The sequence below is a fragment of the Stegodyphus dumicola genome, chromosome 6 (genome assembly GCF_044657685.1).
Source record: "Stegodyphus dumicola isolate Sdum_Otavi_A_Nest chromosome 6, ASM4465768v1".
In the NCBI taxonomy this organism is placed as follows: Eukaryota; Metazoa; Arthropoda; class Arachnida; order Araneae; family Eresidae; genus Stegodyphus; species Stegodyphus dumicola.
The window spans coordinates 27,825,555-27,852,416 of NC_140773.1; the positions used below are offsets into that span (position 1 = coordinate 27,825,555).

The 26,862-nt window shown below is 33.7% G+C and overlaps 2 long non-coding RNA genes across 2 annotated transcripts in view; one reads left to right on the forward strand and one right to left on the reverse strand.

Annotated features, from left to right (window-relative positions):
• Nucleotides 1-26,862, forward strand: part of LOC146996686 (uncharacterized) — a 72,577-nt gene that overhangs the window by 18,579 nt on the left and 27,136 nt on the right. The window contains exon 2 of the long non-coding RNA XR_015041578.1: nt 10,701-10,792. This is a non-coding gene — a long non-coding RNA (uncharacterized LOC146996686). The remainder of the gene's footprint in view (nt 1-10,700; nt 10,793-26,862) is intronic.
• Nucleotides 12,603-26,862, reverse strand: part of LOC118188094 (uncharacterized) — a 72,422-nt gene continuing 58,162 nt past the window's right edge. Inside the window, exons 2-3 of the long non-coding RNA XR_015041581.1 lie at nt 20,699-20,902; nt 12,603-12,762 (exon numbers count right to left, since the gene is read on the reverse strand). This is a non-coding gene — a long non-coding RNA (uncharacterized LOC118188094). The remainder of the gene's footprint in view (nt 12,763-20,698; nt 20,903-26,862) is intronic.

Sequence of the window (26,862 nt, forward strand, 5' to 3'; positions counted from 1 at the left end):
GAGGATTTCTGCCGCTCGGCTATGCTTGTCTTGAGAGAAGCTGCGAATTAATCTTTATCTGCACAGTTCAAAATCATCTCAATGGCTTGAAAAGCTAGGCAACGTTTCTGCATATTTGATTTAGCTGATTTAATTCTCTGAACTATTGTGGTTATTGATTTCATGAGATAAAAAAAATGCCTGATCTTTGAAAATGTTAATGATTTCTGCTAAATTTTCCTGCGGGTTTTCTGCTTAGCTTTGTCACTGTGACGTTATTTAGGCATTTCTTGATTAGTTTGGCCTGAAGCTTGAGTGAATTTGGAAAAGTCACCTTTAGTTGGAATTTCTTGTGGTTTTTCTATCTTCTCTAAATGATTGAATTTTTTTCTGTATACCTTACAACCACGATAAAAAGAAACGTGATTTTTGTGACAGCAAATGCAAGTTGGTTTTTCATCTGGTTTTAATTTACAGGTATTGGATCTGTGATTTTGTCCGTACTTACAGCACCTGACCCTTTTAAAGCAGTTATTTTGGGAGTCCCCTAACTCCTGGCAATTGAAACAGTGAATTGGGCGTTTTCTGGGCTGATATTTTTTTATCGTGATATTAAAACCGAACATATTGTTTAAGTGATGAATTTTCTCTCCTGCAGAATTTCTTTTTAGTTCAAGGAAAAATATAGGTAAACGGATAATTTGGTCTTCTTCTTTCTTCGTTAATTGCTTTACTTTAATTATAAGGAAGCTTCTGCGTTCTAATTCTGCCTGAATTGCTTGCTCTGTGTAGGACCTTGGAATATTCTTAAGTATAACTTTAATTGAAGAGGCTGAGGAAATTTGGTACGTATGAAAACTAATCTGTGCTTTCTGAAATTTATCAACTGTAGCTTTATAATCGGCTTCGGTGGTAGTGTAAAGGAAAATCTGTCTGGCTTTGATTGTAACTTCAAATTCGTTTTTACATATTTCTCTGAGTATTTTGTCTATTTCAGGCCAATCAACATCGTTTTCTGGAATGACTAATGGGAGAATTTTCGTTTTATTTTTTGCGTCTTTCTGTGTTGTAGTTATTTTCGTTTCATCTGTAACTTCCATAGCTTCGTTAATTTCGTTAAGAGTTTCAAATCTATTATTTTGCGGAATATCTGGTGGTGGGATAGACTCGGAAGTTTTCGCTGTTTTCTTTGGATTTTGCCAATCCTTCTGACTTATTGTTTTATCATATGTTTTAGAATTTGCGAGTTCGGGGTGTCCTGAATGCTTGCTAAAATGGACTGATTTTGTTGAATTTCTTCTGGTAACTTAAATAACGCATTTCTATCGCTGGTGGGGAGGTTAATGTTTTCATAGACTCAATACAGTTTAATTTATCGGTGATTTCGTTTTCTAATTTTAGTGAGAGATCTTTTCGGTTAGTCAGAAGCTGAATATTAAGATATTCTTGTGAGATAGCTTCTGTTAAATTAGGAAAACCTTTTCTGTGTTTGTTAACTATTACTTCAAAATTTGAAGGGAAGTTTTTGAATTTCTTAGTATTATCGGCTATTTTCTTAGGACTTCCTGCGGTTTTCTTTTCTTTTCTCTGAGATTTACTTTTCTTAGTAGAAATTAGAAACATTCAGAATTCTAAAGATTCGTTTTGATAACCATTTATCACAAGACCTGCCGGGAAAAAGAATTCAGACGACTGCAAACGCACGGTTGTATGGTATCATTATCATTTTATTTTTAACACCTACCAAGACATCCCAGCACAGTTACATCCCGTCTGTGAACGTAACTATAAATTTAGAAGGAATTTTTAAATAACCTTTTTATTTAAACTTTTAAACTGAACGGATGCACATAACGAGAATATCTATAACGGGAATATGTAAAGAAATAAAACTTTCTTCATAAATTTTTATGTTGGCAAAATTTTTAATAAAGTTCCTTTCTGATCAACTTGCAATACAGCAGAGTGGAAATAAGTAAATCACTGCATGTTTAAAAATTGAGAAAAATTTAGAGAATACATGTTGATAGATTTGGTTTGCAACGAAGTTGCCATCATAATATTTTTCGGACAAAAATAATTCTTTATAGCTTTGTCAGCAGACGATGCAGATATTTTATCTTTCGTATGACATTTAGAAAACGAATTGCATTAATACATTTTCATGAGATAAGGGGTTTTCTGAACTTTGAAAATGTTAATGATTTCTGCTAAATTTTCCTGTGGGTTTTCTGCTTAGCTTTGACACTGTGACTTTATTTAGGCATTTCTTGCTTAGTTTGGCCTGAAGCTTGAGTGAATTTGGAAAAGTCACCTTTAGTTGAAATTTCTTGTGGTTTTCTATCTTCTCTAAATGATTGAATCTTTTTCTGTATACCTTACAACCACGATAAAAAGAAACGTGATTTTCGTGACAGCAAATGCAAGTTGGTTTTTCATCTGGTTTTAATTTACAGGTATTTTTATTATTTACAGGTATCTGTGATTTTGTCCATACTTACAGCACCTGACCCTTTTAAAGCAGTTATTTTGGGAGTTCCCTAACTCCTGGCAATTGAAACAGTGAATTGGGCGTTTTCTGAGCCGATATTTTTATATTGTGATATTAAATCCGAACATATTGTTTAATTGATGAATTTTCTCTCCTGTAGAATTTCTTTTTAGTTCAAGGAAAAATATAGGTAAACGGATAATTTGGTCTTCTGCTTTCTTCGTTAATTGCTTTACTTTAATTATAGGGAAGCTTCTGCGTTCTAATTCTGCCTGAATTGCTTGCTCTGTGTAGGACCTTGGAATATTCTTAAGTATAACTTTAATTGAAGAGGCTGAGGAAATTTGGTACGTATGAAAACTAATCTGTGCTTTCTGAAATTTATCAACTGTAGCTTTATAATCGGCTTCGGTGGTACTGTAAAGGAAAATCTGTCTGGCTTTGATTGTAACTTCAAATTCGTTTTTACATATTTCTCTGAGTATTTTGTCTATTTCAGGCCAATCAACATCGTTTTCTGGAATGACTAATGGGAGAATTTTCGTTTTATTTTTTGCGTCTTTCTGTGTTGTAGTTATTTTCGTTTCATCTGTAACTTCCATAGCTTCGTTAATTTCGTTAAGAGTTTCAAATCTATTATTTTGCGGAATATCTGGTGGTGGGATAGACTCGGAAGTTTTCGCTGTTTTCTTTGGATTTTGCCAATCCTTCTGACTTATTGTTTTATCATATGTTTTAGAATTTGCGAGTTTCGGGGTGTCCTGAATGCTTGCTAAAATGGACTGATTTTGTTGAATTTCTTCTGGTAACTTAAATAACGCATTTCTATCGCTGGTGGGGAGGTTAATGTTTTCATAGACTCAATACAGTTTAATTTATCGGTGATTTCGTTTTCTAATTTTAGTGAGAGATCTTTTAGGTTAGTCGAAAGCTGAATATTAAGATATCCTTGGGAGATAGCTTCTGTTAAATTAGGAAAACCTTTTCTGTGTTTGTTAACTATTCCTTCAAAATTTGAAGGGAAGTGTTTGAATTTCTTAATATTATCGGCTATTTTCTTAGGACTTCCTGCGGTTTTCTTTTCTTTTCTCTGGAATTTACTTTTCTTAGTAGAAATAAGAAACATTCAGAATTCTAAAGATTAGTTTTTATAAACATTTATCGCAAGGCCAGCCGGGAAAAAGAATTCAGACGACTGCAAACGCACGGTTGTATGGTATCATTATCATTTTATTTTTAACACCTACCAAGACTTTCAGCCCAGTTACATCCCGTCTGTGAACGTAACTATAAATTTAGAAGGAATTTTAAATAACATTTTAATTTAAACTTTTAAACTGAACGGATGCACATAACGAGAATATCTATAACGGGAATATGTAAAGAAATAAAACTTTCTTCATAAATTTTTGCGTTGGCAAAATTTTTAATAAAATTCCTTTCTGATGCAACTTGCAATACAGCAGATGCGATATAAGTAAATCACTGCATGTTTAAAAATTGAGAAAAATTTAGAGAATTCATGTTGCTAGATTTCGTTTGCAACGAAGTTTCCATCATAATATTTTTCGGACAAAAATAATTCTTTATAGCTTTGTCAGCAGACAATGCAGATATTTTATATTTCGTATGACATTTAGAAAAAGAATTGCATTAATACATTAAAAGTGTTTTACTATACAGTTTTTCACACTATGAAGTGTTCAATAATATGCTATAGGGAATCGAGAACATCACCTTTAAGCCTGTGAACAAGCCATTTACTTAAATTACACAAACATCAAGTGCGGAGATCAAAGAGGTTCAGGTCGTAGGGCGTAAATAATTAATCGTCCTCAAGTTAAACGCCGTTATGAGGTACTGTTTTCAAGAAGATATTATAGAGGACAAAACTTGTATGAGAACTTGTATCTTTACGAGTACCGCATGCGCATTAGGTAAGCAGTGCTGAATCTGTGAAAAACCGTTTATTTTTTATTTGTTTAATTTCTTTTATACATCGTTTTAAATTTATTATAGTATTGGAATAGAACATATGGCAAATATTAAATGATTCTTCAGATGATATATATATATATTGCATTCTGAGTTATAAAATTATTGAGATGTAACGCTGTTAAGTGAACCAAGCGCATGAGTATATGGTAGATAAATATAGTGAATTTTAAAAAGCGCATGTATTCTATTGTGATTTATGCACTATCGACGAAGTAGATTTAATTCAATTCAATAAGCTTAAATGAAATTCAGGAAAAAATGCGTATAATTTAATATTTGTACAAGGAAGCCATGTGGTGTACACATCAGATTTTGTAATGACGATTTCGTACTTGCAAATTTAGAGATCAAAACAGAACTTATTATTTTATATTTAAATTTCTTTTCAAAGTTTAATAATTATTTTATATGTAAAATATATATTTCATCCACGGAAAGAAAAATACACACAAATATGTACCGAATCTGTATTTTCGAGCGGAATTTCCCATTTTCATACAGGTTTGTTTTTCCGATATATTGATTTCACTGCACGTTTTTAAGAATTCTTCTAATTTTTATTAAAGCTTACTGAAATGTAATATACATAAATTTATTCTGGAAAACCAAATTTCGGTATATGTTTATTCTGCTATTTCAGTAGGCACACCAGAGGCTGAGTAGTTAAATCATAGTTCAACATGTGTTCGATTCCAGGCAAACGAACTAACGTTATACATGTAAACTAACGTTATAACACGTAAACTAACGTTATAACATGTAAACAAAACACGTAAACTAACGTTATACATGTAAAACCACTTCCGTGGTTTTATATGTATAACGCAGATACGAATCAGTTTCCGTTAGAAAATTCTCCAGAAAAGTATCTCGTTCCTTGGGTGAGTAATCCTTTGCCTGTTTTGCAACTTAAATAAAGCAAACCAAACCTGCTATTTCAATAAAAGTTTTGATCACACTTTCAGTCAATAAACATTGTAAAACATTTTAGCACTTGTTTTTCGTCCCTATTTCAAAGTTAAAGCTTTTCCACTGAGCTGAAGTGCTTAGAACACAGGATCAAAAACTGCTCCCTAAAACCTAAGGGTTTATTTGTTCTGCTAACAGTTATTTTAAAACATTTTAGTGTGTATTTTCCATCTTTGTGACAAAGGTGGAGCATTTTGTTCTTCAGGAGGAATATGGAAAAATGCTTGCGGAAACATAATTCGGTCTAGATTAAAAATTGGGAAAGATGGCATCAAAAGAATTAGGCTAGTCGCCAAATTACTATAAACTGAAGATTCACCAAATATGTATTTCAGACATAAAATCCAAATAATTTCATAAGCCGGAGATTCTGATTATGTCTTACACAATATGTAATAATATTAAGGAGAAATTCTTTAAATTCATTATGCCTGCTTATTATTATTCATGCCTGTTTTATAAACATATGGAAGGTAAAGTGAAACCAGAAGAAAATTGAGATTAAAAATTGGGGAAGATGGCATCAAAAGAATTGGGCTAGTCGCCAAATTACTATAAACTGAAGATTCACCAAATATGTATTTCAGACATAAAATCCAAATAATTTCATAAGCCGGAGATTCTGATTATGTCTGACACAATATGTAATAATATTAAGGAGAAATTCTTTAAATTCATTATGCCTGTTTATTATTATTCATGCCTGTTTTATAAACATATGGAAGGTAAAGTGAAACCAGAAGAAAATAATTTGCTTTTTTGTCTGAAAAAAGAATGGAAAAAATCTTTTCCAGGCAGAAGCAGCAGCTCTGAAACATGCGCTGTCTTATGCAGCCACTAACAGCCAAAATTCTTTTCGCATTTACACCGACAGCCAATCGGCCATCTTTGCAATAAGGAATCCTTATCATCCCAGCCCACTTATTGCAGATATCCAAGCACTCCTGAGAGCTAGATCGTCGGCATCTCCACTCCCCATATCCTGAATTAAAGCTCACTTTGAGCACCAGGAAAATGAGGAGGCGGACTTACTCGCAAAGGAGGACGCTCAGAACATAGATGCGCAGCAAATAGAGGTGCTGCTTTCCAAAAGCAGCATTAAAAGAACGTGGAAGGATGCTCTAATCCACTGGCAAGAAAACTGGGATTCCATTTCACAGGGCAGACGCACGTACGAGCTCTTCCACAGGGTCAGTATAGACAGGTTCATTTTAGACCCGCATATAACGCGCTTCGTTACTGAACACGGGCCATTTCCCAGTTACTTTTATGATAGGCACCTAACAACTACCAACGTCCGTGTATGTGGAGATGTGGGCAAGCCTGATCATTATCTGACATCATCCCCACTTACACGAGACTTCCACCACACTCTGCCAACTACAAATACAGTCGCCTACTAAAGATTCATGATCAAGCAACCTATAATACAGAGAAAAATACGATTAATGCTGCAAAAACTCCGAGCGCTAGGCACTGAACTCTGCAGTGCGAAACACGGTTCCATCTAGCCATAGGAGTCCAATCCTTCATGGATATTAATATCTTTATACCAGTTAATGCAATGTCAATGCATAACTTTAATGCTCAATTTAATCGAATAGGGAAATGCACATTTTATCTTACATTAATGTAATGTATGTATGCATGTACTATTATTGTATAATGTATAACGATATATATAGTTATAAGTTGTACAATTTGCACTAGTATATGCCTGTAGAATATAGAAAATTTTTATTATTGTAAGCACTAATATATATATACTAGTGCCTGTATTATTTATGTATATAGTTATAAGCTGCGTAATGTGCACTGGTACAGCTTTGCAATATGTCTGTAAAGTTTAGCAAATTTTATTATAGTATGTATTAACATATCGAGTGCTCTATTAATGTATAATGTATTATGTAATTATATTGATATATCGAATGCACCTTTCATGTTATGTATGTATCAATGTAATGGATATGTGTACTTGTTATTAATGTATAATGTATATAGCTATAAGTTGCGTAATGCGCATTGGTATTGCTTTCCAAAATGTCTGTAGAGTTTAGGTACTTTTTTTTACTGTATGGCATACATCGAGTGCACTATTAATGTATTGTGTATCAATATATCGAATGCACCTTTTATGTTATCTGTGTATTAATGTATTGTATGCATGTAATATTAATGTATAATATATATAGCTATAGGTATTGTATAATATATTTGGCATACCGCTCTGCAATGTCTGTAGAGTTCAGAAAATTTTATTATTACACGTATTAATTTATCGTCCATGCATCGACTATTATAATAGTGCACTGTATAATGTAATACGATGTACTACTATTGTGGTAATTCAACATAGTAACAGCACTTTCTGATGCAAGTATATTTTTATTGTATAATAAGCACTGTTATTGTAGAAATCCGCAATATCCCTGTTTTCCTCCATTTGTCCCTGTTTGCAATATTCTTTTTCTGGACAGTTGCGGTATTCAGACGATACCCGAATAGTCAGTGAAAGCCGCCCGGGTGTCCGGACCCTGCTCTCACCTGTCACCTGTACAATACATTAAAATTTGTGTGTCGTAGAAACTAATTTTCCTCAATATACAGCAGAAGAACTAAACGTTCTTATTTTCATTAATATGCAAGCACATTTATTTTACAGAAAAAACGAAATTCTCATTAATTTAGTTCAAATATTTCTTTTTTATGAAAATCTGTTCCATCCGTTTTAAAATGAAATGAATAAAAAATTCTGATACTTAGAAAATGTAGTTGCGGCTCTTATCATAACTCGTAACATGCGGCTTCTACTATTCCGAAATCTGCCACTCCTGTTATAAAGTCGAATACTGCTGTAATGCACTTCAAGGGATCGGAAGTTTGATTAGCTATTATCAGATTCGATCCCAAGTGGGAAAAAACGGCTGTAATGCACTTCAAGGGATCGGAAGTTTGATTCGCTATTATCAGATTCGATCCCAAGTGGGAAAAACTTGAATGTTCAACAAAACAAAAAAGGCTGATTAATACTGTGACATGTACCACAAAAATGTACAGTGAATCTAATTTTTAAAAAATCCTATTATACTTCATTTGCAATTCTTTCTACGCAGATTTCTTAAATTTACAGCCCAATATTTCCCAAGCTTTTGGAAATGCTCTGGAAAATTCACTGTTTCTTGCCTGAAGCATTTTGAACGGCGAGTCATTTCAGCAATGCCTCTTCGATATCCCCCGTGCTTTTTAGCTTTTGTTTGTATCCAAAATTTTTTCCATGAGCAAGTATAGTCCCTATTTTTGCAATTTTGGATAAACTGCATTTATATCAAGTATTGGTGCATCCATTTTGTATTTTTCTACAAATGTTCATGTTATCTTCTGTAGAAGATTTACTTTGCCGCTAACCATGTAGACGAACTTTTGACCCGAAACGTGTGTACAAAATATTTGATGGAAGAATATGTGACCGTTTAAGCTCTCCCGGAAGTGAGGAAAACGAAAGATAAATTCGTCATCTTAGTATCTTAGCCAATGTCTAGTGAGAAGGCGTTCATTTTTCTAAGCTGCATATAACTCATCAACGACTCAACAACTTTTATGAAGAATATCTTATATTTTGCAACAGACCTAAATAGAGCAAAATCCCTATTCGGGTTGGTTTGATTTGGTTTACTTAAGCACATTAGGGCTATCTGCCTAAGGGGAGATACGCCTTCGTGGACCTTCTAAGCGAAACTGGCTCGTATACACGTTACACATGGGGAAATCCAAAAACCACGAATCCGCTCATGCAGCCAGCCCGTTTGCGGGATTCGAACCTCGGACCGAACTACCAGAGTTCAGCGACTTAACTGCTCGGCCGCTGGTGGGCAAACCCCTATTCGAGTGACAGAACTTGCAGAACGTTTACATTAAAAAAAAAGACAAGAATCAAAATTTCCATTCCTAAAAAGAAAAATCATAGGTAAACCCGCAGCTGATAAAATTCAATATTTCCTCTTCTTCTGAATAACTATCACTGTATCAATCTTCAATAGAGTTCTGTCTGGCAGCTTAGTCAAAATATTTGAATTAAATCAAAGAAGCCATTCACAGTCTTTGGTTAAACAGTCACGTACGCAGTATGATGTATTAAGATATACTTATTGTATTCTTATTCCCCTAGAGTTCTGTGTCACACTTGTCTCCCAATGCCTTTCTTCAGAGCATAGCGAAAGGTAGGGGAAGGGAAGATAAAAAATGACAAATGTGTTTTCCTATAAGAATAAAATGCTGAACATGAAATATTTTAAGGGTTAGCAATTTTTGCGTTAAAACTTGCAGAAGTTAAGTTTTCAATCGCGATATAAAATATAGTTCGTTATTTCCAATTTTCATTCTCTTTGAGATTCGCTTTAATATTATAAAATAACATTATGGGCATAGGAAACCCGATGAAACCAAAACCGTTCCGCAAATTCGTGTAAGCGGGGTTCATTACAGTGAGCCTCGATTGTAGTCCATGACGAAAAAAGGAGACGTAAGAGCTCTGACAGATTCGGTAAAAGTCAACACTAAAATGCAAAATATTTAAAAAAATTAACTGGTTGCTGTTTTACTGTAGATCGTCAAATTTTAATTGGAATTTTATTTAATTATAATTATAATTTAATTTAATTAAAATTTGATTTGTTCTTGCTATGGATAATGCAGTGGAGTTTATGATGCCTCACTCAGAAATTATGGAACTTGTTACTAACAAGAAAAATAAGGTTCATAATATTCTTCGACAGCAATGGAGCAGAAGCTGAGGTGCTAACGTGGTCTCAGTGTCTGACAATTTTGCAAATCTCTAAAAATTCAAGTTGACGGAACGAATTTAGTGCGAGCTTTTTCGGCAAGAGGTCTTTCACTTTTCTCTCGATTCACTGTTTTCTAAACCTCATTCCATAGTCTGTAAATGACACTTTAAGAAACTCTTCCGCTATAACGAATTGCGTTAGACCCGCCTCTAAACGACCGGTGGTCTTCTAGGCTACCGATTCAGCTAAGCTATCTTGCTGAATCCATTCGCTGTTAAAAAACATTCAACGCATTTCAGTTGTTTTTAATCTCCTCCTACAGAAAGAATGCTATTGGTCGATTTTAACTCTTTCTCTATATCTTATTTTATATATTTGTTTTTTATTACAAGTACGTACTATAAAGAATTTTATTGCTATAAACACTAAATACTACCAAATGATGATTTTTTTATATAGTATATATTCATTGCTAATAGGTCAGTTACCTTATACAAGGAACGGATATATTGGGTCCAGTTGTAGTTAAACATCCTTCAGCCATCAGCAAATAGTTACGCTGATTCGCTTTGTAAGTACCTGCCCATTTTAATCAAAGTTTATTATTGTACTGTATTTTTTCATTTGGTTCGAGACTTAATTATTACTCTAATCTGCAATAAGAAAAATTATTTTTGATATAATATACTTAAGTATTAATTTTAATAGAATTTTATAACTATGTACCAGAAACAATTTTATATTCATAGAAACACATATCTTTTATGGGAGATCTTTCACAAGACTGCAAGAATTTCTCATGTTTCTTCTGGATGGCTGGCATCTCAAGAACATTACAAATTTAATATTTTAGAGACTTTCAAATTGAATTCTAAATGTAATCTACTGAAACATATTTCGCTCTAGTACTAAATAATTTTTCAGCAGGTTTATATAGCTTTTGGCTTGCGTTCGAGAACATTCTGGGCTAAACCAGTAAGAATTCTTCCAGAAGGTTCTCCATCCGTTTATGGCAATCCGTTATCGTCAATTTTGTCGCCAACCATCGTCAAATGGGGCAACCCTACCTACCCATGTCATTTTCTGGCAACCTTAAACCTGCTTTGAGGGGAAGCTATCTTACCGCGCCTGGAGATTTCGTAGCAGTATTAATTCTTACGGATTTGGTACATTTTATATGACTAGATAGCTAAAATTTTGTAATATATGAGAAATGTAAAAAGGAATAAAGGGCAATAGTTAGCACTCTTCGCTTCAGTACTCAAAACTATTAGTAATGTAAATTATATTACACATTAAAAGTGTCCATATAAAATATTTCTGCTATAGCTTATATGTTACTGTACGAAAATGCGCCAGCAAAAGCGTAAAAATATTAAATCTTTTCTCATTTTCAGTTCTCTGATAAACGACTTAAGAAACACTAAGGATCATGTTTCGTAAGAAAAATCTTTCTAAATTAGCTCAGTTTCTGTTTCTTTGGCGCAGGTTAATTCGAAACGAAATAATTTCACAGAATGTAATTTGTTGGACCCAAAATAAAATTACCACACTCAAATCATAACCTAAAATTCAGGAAATATTTTATGTGCAATGCCATACTAAATCTGAAAGTTTTTTTAATTGTTCTTAAAGTGAAATGTATGGAAGACCATGCACCAGTTTAATTTTTCTTAAGATATCTTTGCGAAATATCTCATTATAAACCCATTTGAGAAAAGAATTTATTTATGGAACGTGTAAAACATTTTTTATAGAGTTCATTCCAAACCAAAATCATTAGAACTGTATTTGTAATTAGCTCCTATAAATTATGCTATTGCATTAATAAAGTAACTTTTAGAAGTTAAATTAAGCTGAGAAGCACGAAGATTGTGTTTCCAAGCTCCTTCATCAGTAATAACAATTTTTAGTTAAATGTGAGTTTCACTGGTGTCAGTGTCCTCTGGTGTGTCTATAAAAATGTTATTGCAATATTTATCAGTAGCACCTTTCTCCTTCCTGCACCTGGCAACCGCATCAACAGCTAGATGATTCTCGAAGCCGTGTGATAAGTTGACTTCTCCACTTCTGCGCGATCCTAAAATCTCTTACGTATTACCTAGAGACTTTGAAACATTCCCATTTGGTGTGAGGATTACCACTATCGTGATGCCACCCTATGCTATGGAGCTAAATTTTTATCTTACTTCTTTTCATCTTTCTATGTTTCTTTTTTTTTTCCATTAAAATACTAAATCTTAACATTGGTGTCATTCTTAAAGTAAAGTAGAAAGACACCCACATATATATAAAATTATTCATAGTAAATAATTATGCACAGAAGTGATATAAAACGTAATAAAGTAAAAAATAATATTTAGTGACTCTCTCCAAACATATTTTAGATAAATTTACAAATTTTATTATGATATTTTAGATAAAGTCAGATAATGGGAAAATTTGAAAACAATTCAAAAGTTTCCATCATTTCTTTTCTGTTTATAAGATGTTTTGCATATATAGGAGAACATATTCGGATATCATTCCATTTTTCAGAGCCTGAAAGTAAAAAAAAAAGTATGCATATAAATAATACTTAAAACGGAAAAATTCAAAGTGCAAGCTTAGTAGCTTTTACCTATTAATTTATATGCATGCACATTATGAGAGTTAAATACAAAAACAGAAATAAAATACAAGTACTAGCTTGTACTTGTAAGTAAAATACAAGCTTAATACAACATGTATTAAGCTTGTTTATATACATATATTAAGATTGTTTTTAAAAATATTTAGCAAACTCAGCTATTATCACATTATCCTTTATAAGTTTTATTAACTTTAACAAAGATTATAAAAAAATAACACGTCGAAGAACAAAAAAACTAAAGCAGCAAGAATCAGTTAATTTAGGCAAATTTACTGAAGCATTGTTTCAAAATTTAAATAGAATCTTCTTTAGCTGCAAGCGTGAACATAGCTTGAGTAATTTCCCTGTTCCTATTCAGGATACATCATGTTTCCAAAGCAAATAAAAAGACATACAAGTCTTGGCATGTTTAATTAAAGTATGCTAATATTTAAGTTGAATAGGACTTAATTTTAAGGAATTTTTAACTTAAAGATATATTAGAAGTTTTATGTTATTGTATAAAATGTGTATTTTAAATTTTGTGAAAGAATGTTATTGAATTTAACATGTTGAGTGTTCTTATGGTATCGAAATAAATTTGTTATTGCTTAGTTTTCAGTTATAGTTAGTCATAGTGTATTAAAACTGTGTGACTATAAAACATGGATAAATTTTTTAAAAAATGTCCTCCTTTACGTGCATCGTTTACAAAAACATGTAATATTCTGAAATCGAAACTAGAAAAGCATTCTTCCGATAAAGGTGAAATTTCTGCATTGTATGCTAAAATTGAAAGGGTCATGAGTAGATTAAAGTTTTAGATAAGAGTATAATATACTTGTTACTTGATAAATGTGATGTGTCCTTCATTGCGAAAGTGACGGATGAAAATGAGAAATATTCTGATGAATTTGTGTTAGTCTTATGTTCGATTGCGTGCCCCGCCAGATGGCGTCATGTCGTTTTCGTAATAACTGCCAGCGCGTCCAGCGAACTCGCCCCATTGCCCTTAGCTAGAGTGTAAGGATGTTCGAATATTTGTGTAGATGTTTTCTGTTTTAATAAATAGTTGCGTTAATGTATAGTTGGGTTAATGAATTGGTGTGTTAATAAAATTGTGTTTTAGCAATATGGAGTCATGTCTTCTAAGAACATTTACCAAACCCTAACCCACTCACTATAAATTCGCGACCCGTCTACACGCATAAAGCTTCAGGAGCTTGGTTCCAAGACTTTCGTGTTCTTCCCCACAGCCACTTCTATGGAGGAAACAGCAACCGTGAAGATACCAATTTACAATCCTATTGACCCGCCATTGTGGTTTACTATGTGCCAATCAATATTTGCTTTAGCCGCACCCAAGCCTGTTACGGATCCGAAAACGTAATTTAACTATTGCGTCACTCATTTGCCACCGGAGATTGCTTCATTGGTTCGAGATATCATACTTCAGGAACGCACAGATTCTTCTTACTGATTGGTACTAATTAAATTTAATGAGAAAATTAAGAAGGTTAGGGCCTCATTGGACAATGGGTAACAAAGGAATTATATTTTGTAGCTCTCCGCGAAAGAACTTGGTCCTGAGCCCCGTGCTACAGCAACTATTACCCACACGGTATTTGAAGGTGCACATATACACGCTAAACCTCATAATAAATATAAAATTAAATTAGGTGCACTAGGTAATGGTCACAAATCAGTCCTCACATCCAAATTCCTTGACCAAGAAAAGATATGTGGGAAAATTCCTGGCATTAGGAGTCTGTTCTCGAAGAGCTTAAGAAAAATAAATTTTGGATATTATATATATTGGTACTGGGAGTCCAGAAATAGAAATTTTAATTGGCAGCGACGCTTATGGCCAACGCCTAACGCCGGTCGAATTAAGCAACTAAACAATGATCAAAGGCAATTCAGACAAAATTTGGATGGACAGTTTGCGGTGAGTTACAGCATCCATCCCAATGTTACGTGAGCAGTGATACAGTTACGTTGAAGACTAATTTACCTCTGAGAGAACTGAACGTTCCAGATTTGTGGCGACTAGAAACAATAGGAATTAATAATCCTGCGCAAGCGTTGTCTGAGAAGGACGGAAAAGATCTAACCCATGACTTGTTCCTTAAAGAACTTGCAAGAAGTGAAGACAGGAGTTACCGTGTTGGTTTTCCATGGACTTGCATTAACCCAAACATTCCCTCAAATGGAAATGAAGCAGAAAGAAGATTCTTTAGCACTACCAGAAGTCTGGAGAAATTAAATAAATTTGAAGATTATGACCTAGTCTTTAAAATGTAGCAGAAAGAGAATGAAGTCTCAAAAAAAGAATTAGAAGAAGTAGTAGGCCAATTACTTGTGCCATCATCCAGTTATTAAGCCAAAGAGTGCCACCACCTCTATCAGACCAGCTTTTGATGCCTCGTGCAAAGTTGGAGCACCATCCCTAAATGACTATCTCTTCAAAGGACCAAGCTTGTTAGAAAAAATTCCTGTTATATTATTGAGATTAAAACGCTATTACAGCTGTATCCGATATTAGAAGAGCCTTCCTCCGAATTGAAGTTAAGAAGTCTCCGATTTTTGAGATTTTTATGGTGGGAAACGGCACATAAAATTAATGTCTATCAGCATAATAGAGCGGTATTTGGAGCTACTCATAGCCCATTTTTGCACAGCGTGGTTATAAGGTACCACTTGAATAAGTATCCAGAAGAACTCAAAGCTATTACTGACAAACTCCTGAAGTTCTTCTATATTGACAACTGCGTAACCTCCACAAATAGTGCATCCGAATTAGAAGAGTTTATCTGGAAGTCAACTAAAATTATAACTAAAGTTAAGATTTATTTGAGATTATGGCAATTCCATCTTGTAGAAGTAGAAAAGTCTTCACCTGAGAACAGAAGTTTATTTAAAGTAGATCTTAATACTCAAGTTTCAGTTTTGGGGACTAGATAGTATAGAAAGGAGGATTGTCTAATGATTTTGCAATAAATTATACGCTGAAATAGAAAATCCTACTAAATGGAAGCTATTTATAACTCAAGTCTATAACACAGGGTATTTAAGCTCCCATCGGTTTCTCGTCCCAGCATTGTTGCCAGCCACGTTAATGATTCAGGAGGGGAGGTCAGAAAGGGATTCTCCGCTTCCAGAGATTTCCACAAAAGGACTTTCAGAAATGTTACAGTGAACTGAAACATTTATCTAACTTAAAGATAAACAGACGCATAGATTACGGAAATAAAGAAAATAGATCCATACATATTTTTTGCGACGTGAGTCAGAATGCATACGCAATAGTTATAAGGCATTTCTCCCGCTTTTTTAGTATGCCTTTGTAGTGTCGGTGTCTGCACGCTGGGCGCGTATTCCAGAGGTCCGTGGTTCGATTCTCGGCGAAGGCGTTGCTCATTTTTCACATCTCCTGCTTCCAAAAAATCCCTAATTATTCTACACAGTAATTTTCCTGCGGTTTGATGCCAATTATAAAATTTTGGTACAGCTTCTAGGAGCAAAATCGTGACTTGCTCCAAAAAGTACTTTGACAATTCGGCGTCTGGAACTTCTTGCTTTTGTTTTAGAAGCCAGATTAACAAACTATATACTTGATTCTTTGGATGTCCCTACAGTACCAGTTTATCACTCGACTGACTCTTCGACATTTATAGCGTGGATTCGAAGAATTGGCCAATTGGGTACTTTTGAGGGTAACAGAATCACGTAAATATGCTCAAAGATGATCTAAAACTGAGAAAAAACGAGTGATTATTTCGTAGCCTAGTGCCGTTTCAAATTGCGATAATAAGAGTGGCGATGTTGGCAAGCTTGATTGGAATATGCAAAAGTAGAGAATAAAAATTAAAGGAGGAAAATGACACTTGAAGCAGTTTATATGTTCACTCATTGTGTAACACTCATTGAATCACTATTACAAGTAACATAAAGAATAAAACTCGCACTTTAGACGGCTTGGATCGAAGAGGGAATACTCAGTGTACCATAGTATTAAAAGAAAAAGGCAAATATAACATAACTTAAAAATCATAGCTTATTACTATCTCCAGGAAACCAAGCCTTAGCTCAAGTGACCTCTCAACTGACTGAGCGGTTCAATCGGACAAGTAGTTGATGGACTATGAAGCGCCTTCTTCAGAAGCCGGAAGATTCACGAATTACTGCATACTACCTCCTTGAGCATTTTGCTTGTGCTATTGTACCCCATAAGGGAACAATTCACGACTGGACGGAACAGCAGAGTGATGGCACCAATTTTGCATCACTGTATATTAGGCTAAGAATATAGACGAATCCTCATTAAGCTATTGATCCAGCTTACCATGTTGGATGTGTGGGGTTCAGTGTTTGCATGGCATTTTTCCTCTCTTCAGTGTTTGAGTCCTATGTTATTATTACACAAAACTTCCAGTGCGTTTACGTACTTTGAGCTGTTGCAGATCATTTATTCCTTACGATTTTTCTCGTACCCGGAAAACAGAAGTGTACTAGGGTGTCAACTGCTACCGTCCTTGGTCCCGATCGGCTATCAGATTCATTACAACGAATTCTGTTGAAATTAACACTGAGAAACCCTGAATTAAATCCCGCTGAACACTTTAGGATGCTCTGCAAAAATGTGCAAATCTACGTCTTCTACCAGACTTTAATTTGCTAGTTATTGTAAATTATTGCCACTGTTATTCGTTTCTTTTGCTAAATAAACCTGAGAAAATTCGATATATATATGTACAGAATGTTCATTCACATATCGCATTTGGAGATACGACGGTGCATTTCTAATAAGAGAGATACAAGTTCTCTTTTTCCTATCAGTTATAATGGTTTGCCATGTACGCAAACAGAATTAATCCTTAGCATTTCATTTTCTATATATTATTGTTAAGAGAATATTTTCTTGAAATAAATGCCTTAATAATTTTGCTTACATGTTGTGGTGATGGTTACTGAGATCTTTGTTAATATAACGAAAATAGACAAAAAGTGAAAGAAATATTTTCCATTTTTATTGTTTCTTTATTACTTTTGTCGTGATATACAAGAAAAAGAGTCGAAAAATGCTCATTTCAGAATATAATGGAAGAGATCTGCAGATGTAGTTCAATATTTAACTTGCGTATCTGTATTAATCATTCTCACAGACCTCGAAATAAAATTTTCCTTTTACATATACATTTTATACTTATAATAAGTTATTCATAGGAAATGAAAGTCAGTTTATTTTTAAACACAGTGCTTTAACCAAATTAATTAAAAATATTGAAGATATAGAGACACACATAATATTCCGAAGGTCTAAACTGGGAGTCATTAAATGCTAGGCAGCACTTATTTTCTGGAGCCCGTTAAATACAGCATTAAGTACTTATTCTTTTCCTTAGGAGAAACTGGGAAACTGTTGAAAAGCTCCAGACAACTTATATCTGAAACTAGTACGAGCGAACTTAAACTACTGAAGTTACTACTACTATAGCAAATAAAAAGCTACAAGCTGTAATCAGCCATTGTCAGATAAAGTATTCTCTAATACGACGATACGTGTCCCCAAACAGAAATAACCAAGCGCTTAGCGCTCTGAATCATAATATGAACAAGTCACATTAAATCAATCTGTTAAGTATGCGGGGCACACACCTGAAACCTCTCAGCCCAAGACTAACTCAGATAATTAGGACCTGCCTATATTCTTTAAAATTTTTACTTTTGCAATTAATGGACAGGTCTAGAATTTTTTTTAGCTTACTATGTGCAATAATTTAATAGGTTACGTCTGCAGGACCAACGACTTTACAAAAGCCCAATAAAAGCACGACAGTTGTGTCAGAATTAGCCTCCGCATAGACATTTAGCAAGTCCAGAACATCCACTGCAGTTACGTTTTCAGGCGGAGTCCTCCTTTCTTTATCTAACACAAGTTTCTGTCTATTCTAACAGCGATTCTTAACAGTCTTTTGATTTAATTTTAAGTAGTTCCTAACAGAATACTCTTTCCCCGAACAACAATATCCAAGCTTACATGTAGACTTTATGAGGCTCTTAGCCGTCCATTCGGCTGCGTTCCCGGAGCAGGATGGAGCAGAGAGTGGATGATTCCTGCTAAGAAGATAACACACTGTGAGGCTAAGCCCAGGTAAGTGGTCTTCCTTGGTGGCGCTCACTCACTCACTACTTCAAGCGTAGGCTCTCTTTATATAGCTTGTTCTGAACGTATAAGCTCATTGTGACATGTCTCTGAAAATTCAACAACTTAGAAGTGTAATTTTAAATAGAATTATGAGTTATATAAATAATAGTCGCCACTGGAAACAAGAAACTTGTCTAAATTTCGATCACAAGAATATTTAATGACAATACTGATGCAGACAAAGAATGTATGTAATAAATTATTCTAGCTAAGCAGATATTAAAAAATATATGAAGCAGATATTAGAAAAGAAATAATACTTGCTTATTCTCTTCACTTTTTACTTAAATTATAAGAATGATTTTTTTTAATTTAGCTTTTCTGCAACAGTATATGCTCTTTTTCCTTTCCCTTTAATTAATTGAAGAATAAATATTTTTATTCTAAGTATAATTTAAGACGTGAATATCAGTTACAGAAATTTGTTTCACGTTATTTTAGACGAATTCAAAAAAATTGCCTAAAATTTATTTCTTCTGAAACGTTTCTGAGAACTGTACTAAATATTTTCAGAAAACATTATTTCATATTTAAGGTGAGCATGAATGAGAAATCAAAAATCCCATGCAACAAGCTAGTCTAAGTAATTTGGACCGATTTAAGGCGTAACAGCTAGTGTTATTTGGCTTCAGCTAGTATCCCACTTATGGTGACTGATTGCAATTTTTGGATAATCGGAAAGCACGCGAGGGCTATAAAGCCTAAAAAAAGGAGTGCTTCTTGAAGGACTATGTAAAGGACATATATATTATACATGAAACAACCCCTACCAAACTCTCATTCAGCCGGCTGTTCACCGAGTTCCGAAACCGGGTTGAGAGACCAGTTATTTGCGATTTGGCCGCAGCGCCTCTAATAGGCTTTACTGGCAAAGATGTATGAAAAGTAACATATCAAAAGAAGAAAATTTTGAAATATTTATAAACAAAATATAAAGTTAATAAAATATATTATGTACAGTTAATGAATTTATTACTCTTTGCTTCAATACTCAAAAACTGAAAACCGCTAATAAACTGAATTCTAATCTTAATTCATTGAAACTCTCCATCTAAAATATTGCTGTTACAGCTCGTCTTACAATATAGGAAAATGTGGCAGAAAAACTGTGCAAAATATTTAAGTCTTTGGCATTCTCAATTCACTGACAAACAACGTAAGAAACACTAGAGATAATATTCCGTAAGAAAACTCTTGCTAAAATCACATAAATTTCTATTCCATGACCTTGTTTAATCCTCTTCTTTAAGCAGTGCTCTTTGATGCAAAAATAAGATATCAAGTACAAAGCAGATGGAATAAAAAATGGATCCTTAAAACCTACATATAAAACTCAATAAAATTAAGAAATATGTTTTAAAATGCCGCTTTAATGCTGAACGTTCCTCTGTTTTTCTTCGAATGAAATATGGAAGTTATTCACCTGTTTAATATTTCTTATGGTTTTATCGAATTAATTTCAGACCAAAATCATTGCAGCTGTATTTGTGGACAGCTCCTGTAAGTTTTCAAAGATTTTAATTATTTTTAAAGGTCTCGCTCAAGTCTCTGTTTTACGCTTTGCTTTTTATCAAATAACGCATGGCAGCTTATACTGTTTAAATAAATAAGATTACCTAAAGGTTCATATAAAATTTTCATATTTACCTAAGACTTACCAAAATTAATTTTCATCGTTCTTCTTTTATCACTTACGACCAGCTATGCAAGGTTCAGGAGCAGCCTGAATGATACTTAAAGTAGCCATCGCCAGTACTGCGAGGAAAACTAGACTGCGTCTCAAGAATTCCATTTCTTAAATGCACGAATTTAATCGGTATGAATGTCTGCCTTCAAACCTTCCTTTTATAGGAGAATATAGCCTAGAAAATATGCAGCATCATGAACTATAATTAGGAAATTGAAATGAAGTGCAGTGGATTAAAAAAAATTTCAAAATGTAATGCTGTCTTCAAAACGTTATTTTAATTCATATGGCAATTAAAATCACAAAATTTTGAATGCATATAAAAATATGCATTTCATTGCGTAAACACACTTAGAATTCATATCAGAATGAAACATATTTTTTCGACTGCAGTATAATTTTGAGTAAAGCGAAACCTCTCTAAAACGGCCATTCGTGGTTTTAGATTATTTTGTTGTGAGGAGGGGTCAATTTAGTGAAGTGACTAATAGAAATGGTAATTTTTTATGAAATGCTTGTTACTTTCAGATGGGGTCGTGTATGAAAAACGATCACTATGAGAGAGTTCCCTGCATTTTACTTGAATGTATAAAATACAATTAGTTCGCAATGAATTTCAAGTGTTTAAAGTGCAGATTGAAATTTCTCATTATTATCGCTTGAACTCAGTTTATATTTGTGTTGTACGTCGGAAGTTTTAATTTACGGTTTCATATTTTTAAACGTTTCTAATAGATTTCTGCATAATCTCAGAATAACGTATTGTTCTATTAATCATGCAAATATTATTGCTAATTTCTTATAAAAACATTTTTATCCTTTATTATTTTAAAAAGTCTCCTAAATTATGGAAGTATCTTTGACGGGTTGGCAGTAGCGAGCATGCGCAACGCGCATCGTGAAGACTAAAATTGGGTAATGATTTTGTGCTGTGTTTTATCTGCTCCCGGGATGTCTAAGCGACTGAACTATTCTATATCCTGCTGAATTTATTTCCGCCACCAAGTAGGCGATATTTGGAGAGAAGGAGTAATCTGTTCACCCTGTATAAAAGAAATAGTTTGTTTATCCTTGCATTTATTTTATCTCTAATGCTAAACAAATTAGCACTTTGCCCTTGTAGACCCAAATTTATTCATTAATATGTTCTCGTCAGTTGTATGAGCTAAACACGCAAACCACAGCTCACGAAGTGAACATTTTTGAACCACAGATTTTTGAACCATTTTTTAATTCAAATTTTGAACCACAGGGAAACATTTGAATTTCTGATCGAAGTTCAAAACGATGATTTAAAGTTGTGCTGATAAGTACAATGAATCATTATGTGTTATGAACGAAATCAAGTCAATTATTTTTCTTAATTTTATTTAATTCTGAATTATTAATTTAGTGTTTTATTAAGTCATTATTCGGTTGTGAAAAGGCTTTAATTTCAGGATAAAAACAGATGCTTTTATGAATGTTATTTATTTTCCCTTATTTAAATTTATCCAAGATTTCTGTTCATTGTGAAAAGGATTCCAGAAAAGAGACGAATTTTGCTAAATCATTCTGTCGCAGTTTTGTTTTGTTGCATGGAAAGTTCGAGAAGAAATTTCTTTTGTGCAAATGACCTCTACGTGACGAAAGGTCATAAATTGCCATTTCAACTTTGATGTAAGTCATCTTGGTTGGCGATCTGGGTGTCTGGTTTTTTGGCTAAGTGAGAGAACAGTGAGCATGTGTGATGAACCTATTTCAGTCCTTCACGGTAAGAAACGTAAATTTAGTGCCAAAGGGGGGCGATAAATGAAACCATTTTGATAGACGTGTTGGCTGAAAGAAGTGAAGGAGGTTTTCGAGAACAGGCACTTTGGGTCTTGATAGTCTGCTGAGATGATGGTTCTCTTGCGTGGCCCGAGAAAAAGTAATTTTATTTCCGTAAATTATGGACGGCAGATCTTTTGTCCGGATCGTTCTGGTTGAATTTGCCCTTTTCCTTGCCGTGAACTGCAAAGGCAGGGAGCTGCTAATATGTTCTCGTCAGCTTTCACCTTAAACACTAGAGAACTGCTTTTAGAAAATGTTAGGATCCGGATTACAAATGATTTTCTCAAGTGTCTTAAAAATAAGGAAATTTGCTGCAGCTTTTTGTAAATTCATAGCTTTATACGGCCAAGTTCCTCACGTTAAGGTGGTCAATAATTTCGCTTCCTGATATGACCTGTATACTCTTCAACGAATGTAAGATTATTCGTTTCAACTCAATATTATTGGAAATATCCAATAATACTGAGTTGGAATCATTGGAGCTGAGTTATTGGAATGACTATTGGAAATGTCCAAGTGCTGTGAATGGAACTCCGTCAGTTGATCCAGGAAACAAGTCTTTGTTGCAGGGGTATACCTTTGTTAATGAGCTAAGTAGGCTTCGTCGCTACTTCGAATCTTCGTGCGAAATGGGACTCGAAATATTACCTTAATTCACGAGATCTGTGACAGTATTCTGCGAATTTTTCCTTCTCGTGGTTTTCTTCCAGGTGTCTGTACTACAGACCAGTTTCAGGTGCCCGCAGTGAAAATTTGTGCTTCACCGTGGATCAACAGATAAGTCTTTTCTGTTACACATTTTTATTTGCTCCTTTCCGTGTAAACCGAACATTAAATTAAGTTATGAAAAATTCGTTCTTCTCTGTTATCCTTACAAAGTCTAATGTTTTGTCTGAAACTCCTCTTAATTTGTAAGGATTATGTTAATTTTATTAACAGTTAAATTTTAAGTTAAAGTTCCTTTCCTGTCAAATTCTTAACTTACTACTTCCGGACAGAATGTAGTTTTGGAATCTTGCTGAATATTTAATGAGGAGGAGCGGCATTTAAACCACGAAGTTACTTACAGAGGGAGAGAGAATCAGAGTTTCTGATTTACGCGCGTCTTGCCTTTTTGGCCACTCTCTCTCTCTGAAAGCTGTTATTACGCTCGGCCGTACTCAGACCCTTGCTAAGCTTCGTAGTCAAATAAGTTAAGAGGCCAACTCGATTTGAACCATGATAGCTTCGGCTATACTTCTTTAGTTAATCTTAGTTTTAGTTTAATTCTTAGTCTTTTAAGTTCAAGTCCAAGTGCGGGCTTTGCTTTTACACTCCCAGGCGGAGTTTTGTTAAATCTTATTGAAATAATAAAGGGTTAGTTACCCATCTATCTTGTTGTTTCTCGTCACCGAACTCAAGCGATTATTCGCTTATCAGTTCTTAGATGCTTCACTTCCAACATTAACTTAGAATTCCGAAGTGAAGTACTCTACAAATTGATAATGTAAAATCTTATTAAGTTAATTACAATATTATATCAATGAAAATGGTTTACCTAGATGAAAGAATTTTAGGTGCAGTCCATTAAGAAGGTTATGTAATTTGACCTTTTCTTAAATTACTGTAGGAGGTCTAGTTAAACGTATCTTAAGTCATTATTGTCATATGGTACCTAATAATCTAGATAAAATGTAAAAATTAAAGTACTTGATCACGTCAAATGTAAAAAAAAGGAAATAAGTAATTGGCAAGTAATGTTAACCATAATGTGAATCTAAAGATAAATATGAGGAGTCTGAATAAACTTACATTTAATCTGGAAATCTTATTATATTTTATTTCGTACTACACCTTGTTATCCGATCCTCTCACAGCACGGTCCCGGATGTATGTAAACACAACTCAAAAATCATTTTTCCACTCAAGTACGATCACTCAAAACGTTGAAACGATCTAGCCCATAGGAGTATTTCAGTCTTGTTAGTTTTTCGGTCTCGCCTGTCTGTTCCTGTGTCGGTGTTTTTCTTTAGATACTTTAGCAGAAGCATTGCAAAACTTTGCCTCTGGATAACCACCTTACTTGGAAACGTAACAAAAGCATCTCTTGTTAATTTCTTGGCATAAAATCGTAACTAATCTTGAACATAATGTTTGGCTTTTAATAAAAGTAACAATTTTCACAGCTTGATTCAAAATGATTTTCACGTTTCTGGGACTATTTTGGCTACTAAGCTTCGTGATGAATGCAATTTTGAGTGATTTTAGTTGCCGGTCCGACTTTCTTTATTTGGAGAAATAACACCGGAATGTTTTTTTTCCTGTTAAAGCCCCAAGCTCCGTCACTGCAGACGGCAATGCACTTGTTACAAGGAATATTACTCTCAAATATAAAACTTTGAATTACTTTGAAAATTTCATTTGCATTGCTCTATTCTGGAGAGATTCACAAATAAATATTCTTCGGTACTTCGTTTATCTACTTCGAAACGTATGTATACTAAATAATTGAAAAAAGTTCATTATTCATTTACTTTTATCTAATTGCAATGCGAAATACTCACTGTGTTTTATTTTTTGAATAAGTGTCTCTTTTATGGAATTTGCCATTCATGAATTCGTCGACTTGCTGTGTCATTTGATAACGGAATATTCATTTAATTTATTAATTAGCCACCTTTTTCGTTGAATAATGTGAAAATGATATCTTTTAGCTGCCGGTGATATAAGGTTTTCTCGAATAGTGTGAATCTGCCCAGTCTTGGCAATTCTTAGACTTAGTAGTTAACTAGCTTCCAGAGCTTTTTCACTTGAAGTAACAAAACTTTTCATTGCTTGTTTACTATTTTTGAACTCCGATAAATTCCTCTTAAAATATTCTTCAGATTTATCCTTTAATTAGACGTGCTTTGATTCAAGATGTCTTTTAAGAAACGATGGTTTCATACATTGATTGGATAATAGTTCACCGCAAACAACCTATTGAGATTCAAGGTCCATTTCATGTCCATTCCAGGTAAACCCAAATGATAAACAACTTTCAGTACATTTTCTATAAACAATTTTTCTTTTAAAACAGCAAATCGACAACCTTGCATTCGGCGAAGATTTTGTAAAATCCCAAACGATTTCAAGGGTGAAAATACTACCCTTTTTCCCCTCGAAATCTATTCGGATTTTCCAAAATCTTCGCCGAATACAAGGTTATCGATTTGCCTGTTTTATTTTCCACGTTGGCGTGTTTCTCTTTGCAGTATTCTTAGTGCTAGTAGATTATCCTGGATCCATCATCTGTGAATCATCACTTTTCTGTTTGGTTAATCCTAGCCATTTTTCCATTTTGAAAATTCAGGTTTCTTTTATTATTTTTCACAAATATTTAAATACAGAATATATTACTAGTTCTTCAAAAAAACGATGACATTCTCAAATCGCGTAGAAAAGTGAGGACTACAAAGCAACATCAAGACAAAAACACCTGCTGTTAGAGATAGCAAAATGACGTAGAAAAATTATTTTAATTGAAAATAGAGCAATATAAGCCGGGAAATGGTGGCGACATAAAATGTAGACATGCTAATAAATCGATCAGCTCTAAAAGAATTAATGAGATACTATTATCTTTCTTTTTAAAGGAACTTGTTTTTATTTTATGTTAAATACAACATTTGTTTTTTTTATTCCATTTAAAAACATCAATAATGACAAATTTTATGTCTATCTATGGCTAAAAAAGATATTTATGAAACTAAAAAAGGTATTTTGCTAAAGTTTATGAGTGATTATTGACCTTGAACAAAACTGAGATCGCATAAATTTAAGTGTTGGAGAATAAACTTAAATAGGATGTCGGGATATTTAGTTTCTGAATTTAATATTTCAAAATTCTTTATTTCTTTGCGTCCCATTTACTTTTGTCTTGCGTACCAGCAGCGGTACGCGTACCACCGGTAAGAACCGCTGGTCTAGAATACAAAAGAAAAAGCGAATCAACTTCAGAATTTAACATAAGTGAATTTTTTGCATTCTTAATAAAAGCATATTTCGCATTGCAATTGGATGAAAGTAAAGACATAACGAACTTCGTTCAATTATTATTATACATACGTTTCGAAGTAGATAAACAAATTAGCGGAGAAAATTTATTTATGAGTCTCTTCATGACAGAGTAATGCAAATGAAAGTTTCAAAGTAATTCACAGTTTTATATCTGAGAATGATATTCCTTAGAATAAGCGCATTGCCATATACAGTGACAAAGTTTTGGGCTTTAACAGGAAAGCATGTTATTTCTCAAATAAAGAAATTCGCACCTAAAACTAAATTTACTCACTGCTCCAAAAC